Below are 7,224 nucleotides of genomic sequence, written 5' to 3'. Positions count from 1 at the left end.
AGGCTGTTAAATCTGCCCTTGTCCCATATATTCATAAGGGCCTTAATATTTTTCATTATACAGATGATATTTTAATATGGGGAAAATCAGATACAGATCTCTATGCCTTACGTGATTTTCTCATTCCTGCATTAAAGAAAAGCGGCCTTAATGTAGCCCCTGAGAAGATACAGCTAATCCCTCCAATATCCTTCCTAGGTTCAGAGATTTCTCTAACGCAAATTCGTCCCTTAAAACCTAATGTTATCTTCCCTTCTAACCTTACTCTTGCTTCTTTACAAAGTTTTCTAGGAAATTTAAATTGGCTTAGGCAGTATCTCTATCTGCCCACAAGCTGCCTCCAACCACTGTTTGACCTGTTGAAAGGAAACAAACAGCCCTCTTCAAAACGTAAGTTAACTCCCGAGGCCTCCTTGGCACTGGAAAGGGTTAACCAGGCCGTCCAGGACATGCACCTTGTTCGATTCTCCCCCTCCTCTCCAGTAAACCTTCTAATCTTCAACTCCACCCCCACAGTAGTAGGGGCACTGTGGCAAGACCATGGGGTTCTCGAATGGCTTCACACGCCAGTAGGAGGAGCTCCAAGACTCCTCACTGAGATAGATGCGTTAGCATTCATGGTTCGCCAAGGGAGAAACAGGTCTGTGCAGGTCTTAGGGAAAGAACCGGATTTAATCATTCTGCCCTTTTCTCTCACAGATACAGAGTGGCTTATACGCCATCATTCCCGCTTTGCCATAAGCTTCGTGGGGTTTCCAGGACAAATAGATAACCATTTTCCTTCTAATAAATTGATAGCTTCTTTACCTCTTCTGCCTCTACTAGCACCTAAACTTTTCTCTCGGGATCCCATTCCCTCTGCTCCTACAATCTTTACTGATGGCGGAAAAAGGGGAGCTGCTGCCCTTATATATTACCCAGACAAACAATCTCCTAAACCTCTCTTTACTGAGCTTCCTGATAATTCCCCTCAGTACAAAGAACTTTATGCTGTTTTTCTTGCACTAAAAGCTGTACCAGAATCCTTCAACCTTTTTTCTGACAGTGTGTATACTGTTAACTTACTTCCATGGCTTGCTCGTTCGTATGTGAAAATTGATGACAACCCACTTTCCCCTCTCTTGATTCAAATCGCCTCTATGCTCTGTTCTCGAACCCAACCACTGTATATTCAACACCTTCGTTCCCACAGCCCTCTTCCTGGTTCCCTGTCCGAAGGGAATGCCGCAGTTGACCGCCTTGCCTCCACAGGAACTTTCCCAGTCTCTGTCTCTGATCCTGCTAATTTTCACTCTCTAACCCATGTTAATCTTAAAGGCCTTCAAGCTCGATTCCCTGATGTTCCTGTACCACAGTTAAAACATATCCTTGCTACATGCTCTTCTTGTGCAAATCTCATAAAGACACCTGCTATCCAGACCCTTGGGGTTAACCCCCGAGGTTGAAAAGCTAATGCTATTTGGCAAATTGATGTCACCCACATACCAAACTTTGGCAAACAAAAATATGTGTTTGTCTCAATTGATACCTTTTCTAAATTTATGTGGGCTACAGCTCAGACAGGAGAAAGTGCTAAAAAGCTTGTAAGCCATATGCTCTCTTGTTTTGCCGTTATGGGGGTCCCATTACTTTTGAAAACAGACAATGCACCTATGTTTTCAAGCAAACAATTTAAAGATTTTTGTTCCCTCTGGAATATTACTCATACCACGGGCATTCCCTACAATCCACAGGGACAAGGCATTGTCGAAAGGGCCCATCAAACACTGAAGGCTCAACTAAATAAAGATAAAGGAGGAACATATCCCCCCAATATCCAGCTAGCAAAAGCCTTAACTACGTTAAATCTCTTTAATATTTACAATAACTCAGCCTTACCCCCTATTATTCTTCACTGGCAAACACCATCTACCCTCCCATCTATTAAGGTGAAATGGAGAGACCCACTCGATAAAGTTTGGAAAGGGCCTGACCCATTATTGACCATGGGAAGGGGTTTCGCATGCATTTTCCCTCAAAATTTCTCTAAACCTGTCTGGGTTCCTGCCCGCCATGTCCGACAATACCCGCAGGATGGCGCTGTTATTCCTGAAGAACAAGAAATACTACAAGAGGACCAGATGCAGGATACATCCCAGGACCCGTAATACGACATGGCAGAACCTGCAAATCTGGCTCACAGAGACCTCTCTCCTACCCTTTCCCTGTATGTCTTATGTTATAACTGGCCAGTTGTTTTTGTGAATGAGTGTGTTAAATGACAAAATTTTTTTTCTTTTTTTTGCATGACCCATCTGCTTGGAGTACTCTAAAAGGTTATTGGCCTTATATAAAAATGCTGGACGCAGCCAAAGTTTCTGGAGACGTCCAGAAACATTCCAAAAAAATTTTTTTCTTTCTCCCTCTTTTGAATTTTATATATAGTATTGGTATATATGTAAGTGTTTAGTCTTAAACTGTGTGACTAAAGACAGACTTAAAATTGTTTTTAAATAATGTGTTTTTATAACAAAAGTTCTTTTTCCTCCAGTTTGTTATAACTAAATGTTTATGGGTATGTCTCAAGTTTGGTAACACTAACTTAACGGTCAGAAGTGTAACCCTACAGCTACACTTTTACCAGACAAGGTAAATATTAATTGTTAAGGTAACTTACTATTTAGGTAAAAGTCTAAATGTTCAACGTGACTATTCATTCCCAAAACTAAACTATATAAATTTTATATACAGGACACCTTTGAAGGGCCCCCAAAGGTGCCCTGTAAACTATCTTGTGGAAATTAATCCACAACAGATCTGGCATCAATCTGGCACTGTAAACGTTAAAATCATTGTCACGAATATGCGTTAACTCTCTAAGCAATTTGAGTCTGTTTAAAATACATATTTTAGCTAAAATTGGTCTCAAGATCCTGCGGTAGAGGCTGCTACAGGAGGTCACATTAGATGACCTTTTAATAAATCATAAAGAGATTCTAAACCAATTATAATCATCGAGGTACCAACTATAACAAACCTATAACTTGTTACCAGTTCAAATTAACCACGAGAAGCAGATTGTTTGTGTTTCTTTCACAGGAATCCCGGAAAAACCATCTGAACCCCTGCACACCCTGACGTCACTCACTAGATGGCACGACTACCGTGGCACACCCCCCGAAACCCTAGATGTCACTCAACGTGATCTGAAGAACCTGATACACGAATTCCAAGGACAGAACTTTCTTCATGCCTGGTTACCGTTCCTGCTTCTGACCTGCTTGTTACGTGTTGGCAGTTCCAGCTAGCTATCTACAAAAGAGCAACATTCCAACGGCTGACCTCCCTCATGCAGCGTTGCATCCCCTGCCAATTCCTCCCCTAGCCATCTACTTCGGACTGAGACTTGTATCGGACTTTCTGACATACCCTATATACATTTTACACAATTTTGAAGCAGCTTATTTCCCTTCACGCTGCTGGTTTTTCATAGACTAATCCTGAGTAATTCATAGACTTTACAGACTGTTGCCTTGAGGACTATACAATGCCAAATAGCCCCTCTGTTTGGTGGGTCATGCCTCCTGCCGCCCCCTCATTATGTACCCTTGCCCTTTTCCCCACTCAAGCAGGGAATGTTCCTTTACACACCAATCCTTCCCTTCACACCCCACTGACTTTTACTTCTCCCCTTCGTGTCCCTTCCTATTTTGTTATGTCATTTAGGCTTATGTCCAAAAGGTTTCTGCCCCATGATAGTCTTTTATAGACTTTGTACATCTTATGCAATTACTAGATAGAAAGATAGAAAAGATGTAGAGATACTGTGAAGAGATGGTTGAGCAGGCTGCGCTTAAACCTATGAGATGAGTCTCTCCAGGTAAGTCTCTCTCTCTGAAGAGGGGTTGAGCACAGGAGGACATTTAAATCTCACAAGGTTGGCAGCCATTTAAGCCTTCCCTCCTCCACAGAAAGTCCTACATCTTCCCACCTGAGCATGGCATTCCTCTAAAACATTTAAGCATGCTCCATTTTTCTTTACTGTGTCCATTTAGATATAAAGGGATAGGAGGAGATGTTGCTGAGGACTTATTCTGATGCAGTCTCCACCCCCAGGTTTTTCTATGCCTCGCTAAATCCTAGAGTGCCCCCTTTCAACCAATCCTGGCCCTACACGTCACCCCTGGTTGTCGCCCAATAAAAAGCCCCCTCACCCCTCCCCTCGCTCTCTCTGGGCTCTCGGCTCTCCCTCTCTGAGGTCTCGCTCCCTGCTCTCCCCCCGCGGTCGGCCATTGCTGGCTGGCTCCACGTGGTCTGAACCAAACCTCCCCCCCCCATCCTATAATAAAGATCTGTGTACCCCTTTGCTCTGGACGTCCGCTCTCTTCTCCGCGGTGCAGCCCGACACCAGACCACCTCAACAACACTGCCCTAAGTTTAGTATTTTCTGTCCTTCTGGTTGCTTTAGGGTTCCTTTGTTCTTCTTCTTCTGGGTCTTTAAGATGTGCCATCAGGCTGTTTATTTGTGCTTTTTCTTGTTTCCTAATGTGTGCTTGTATAACTATGAACTTCCCTCTCAGTACTGCCTTAGCTGTGTCCCAAATATTTTGATAGCTTGTGTCTTCATTTTCATTGAACTCTCAAAACATTTTGATTTCTTCCTTTATTTTCTCTTTGACCCAGAAATTGTTAAGAAGTGTACTGATGAGCTTCCACATTATGGGACTGTTATTAATCTTTTGTTGATTGTTAAGTGTTAGTTTAATTCCACTGAGGTCTGAGAAGATGCTTGGGATGATTTCATTGCTCTTGAATTTGCTGATGCTGTCTTTGTGGCCTAACATATGGTCTATCCTTGAGAATGACCCATGTGGATTTGAGTACAATGTGTATTCCAGTTTCTTGGGATGAATGACTCTGAAAATATCCAATAGTTCTAGTTTATCTATCTCTTCATTTAGTTCCCTTATGTCTTTATTGATTTTCTGCCTGGATGATCTGTCAAGTTGAGAGAGTGGGGTGTTGAAGTCCCCTACTATGACTGTGTTGCTGTTAATATATTGCTGTAGTTCTTTCAGTAGAAGTTTGATGTATTTAGATGGCTTTTCATTGGATGCATAGATGTTAATAACTGTTAAGTCCTCTTGATTGACTGATCCTCTGAGCATTAAGTAGTGTCCATTCCTATCTCTTTTAATCTTATCTATTCTAAAGTCTATCGTGTCAGATATGAGAATAGCTGTTCCTGCCCTTTTTTGTGGGCCATTCGCTTGTATGATAGTTTTCCTTCCTTTCACTTTAAGTCTGTCTTTGTCTTGTTGAGTTAGGTGTGTTTCCTGTAGACAGCATATTGTTGGGTTTATATTCTGATCCATCTTCCTACTCTGTGTCTTTTAGTAGGTGAATTCAGGCCATTGACATTTATTGATATCAAAGATTGAAGATATTTTAACGCCACTATTGTAGAGTTTTAGAGTGTTTTGGTATATGTCCTATTTCTGGTGGTCTGACAGTTTATAGGAGACCTTTCAGAACTTCTTTCAGGGCAGGCTTGGTGATAGTTGATCCTTCACCTGTTGCTTCTCTGAGAAGGTTTTGATGCCTCCATCTAGTCTGAATGACAGTTTAGCAGGATATAGTATTCTTGGTTGAAAGCCTTTCTCATTGATAACTCAATAGATATCTTGCCATTCTCTTCTGGCCTGTTGTGTTTGTATGGAGAAATCTGCTGCTAATCTTATGGGTTTTCCTCTGTAGGTGACTCTTTATTTTTCTCTTGCAGCCTTCAGGATCCTTTCTTTATTCTTATTTTTCCCATTTTAAATATGATGTTTCTTGGTGTCTTTAAGTCTGGGTTAATTCTGTTTTGGACCCTCTGGGATACTTTAATCTTTATGTCTTTAATGTTGTCTAGACTAGAGAAGTTTTCAACTACTATGGCCTGAAGAATGCTTTCTTCCTCTCCCTCTCTTTCTTCCTCTGGTAAGCCAATAATGCGTATATTGTTTCTTTTGAAGTCATCCCATAGGACTCTGTTGTTGTTTTCAGCATCTCGTAATCTCTTTTTGAGATCTCGTACTTCTTTTTTAGTTGTCTCTATTTCATCCTCAATCTTGCTAATTCTGTCTTCAGCCTCATTGATTCTATTCTCTCTACCCTCTACTGTTTTCTGGAGTTCATCTGCTTTGTTACCCTGTTCTGATACTGTTTTAGCTTGTTCAGCTAGTTGTGTTCTTAGCTCAGCTACTTCAGCTTTCAGCTCTCTAATAACCTTGAGATAATTAGTGTTTTCTTCCACAGTCTCATTTGTTGTTCTTGTAGTTCTGATGACAATTCTTTCAAACTCTTTACTCACTGCTGTGATTATTTCCTTAGCTAGTGTTTGGATGTTGCACTTGTTATTTTGTGCTTCACCCTTTGGGGGGCTTTTAGCTGGACTTTTGTCCTGGTTCGTTTCTCCAATATTTCTTCTTGTTGGTTTAGCCATTTTATATATTATGTTGTGATTTCCCTCTCTCAGTACTTTTCAAATTACTGATCACTATTGCCTGGATTGACTTGTGTCTAAGTAAGGTAATTAAAGGGTTCACAGTGGTGGAAGTTAACAGTTGTTTCAATAGTATATTAATCCCTGCATTGGAGCTCAGTAGTTTAAAAGCCTCTTTTTTATTTCTTTTTCTTCCCTGTAGGCTATGGGAGCGTGAGGGCTTTTAAACTACAAGTAGGCTTCTTAGCTTAATAACTGACTCCTGACCAAGAGATAAAGCAGGGTGTGGCAGAGATAATCCAGTGGTTATGCAAAAATACTTTCATAGCTCCACCGCTATGACACCAAGGTTATGTCTTCTCCTGAGTTTCCTGGTTATACCTCTGACCCCTGGTGTCCCTCCCTGCTGCTACTCCAGATTCTGAGGCAGTAGCAGTGGAGACTCAGAGTTGCAGTCTCTGGGGAGTCCTCTCCTCCCTTCAGCTGTCCCCTTGTTGGTGGAACAGACTGGTGTCTCAACTGATAAATTGCCTGACTGTTACCAGCCACTTAATCTTTCCCTAGGCTCCTCTCTGTCACCAGCCACACATGTTTGCACTCACAAGTGATTTGGTGGGTTACTGTAGTCGTTCTAGTCCTGTCTTGTTTTGGTCCCAGGTGGTCTCCTTGGTATTCCTGGTTGATCCCTGAGAGGAGAGGAGAGAAAGAGATCTGCTGCTGCTCATAGGCCCACCTCCAGAAGTCATCAAACTCAAATA

This window comes from Erinaceus europaeus, chromosome 11 (genome assembly GCF_950295315.1).
Source record: "Erinaceus europaeus chromosome 11, mEriEur2.1, whole genome shotgun sequence".
NCBI lineage: Eukaryota > Metazoa > Chordata > Mammalia > Eulipotyphla > Erinaceidae > Erinaceus > Erinaceus europaeus.
Note: the sequence above shows the minus strand (reverse complement) of the source record.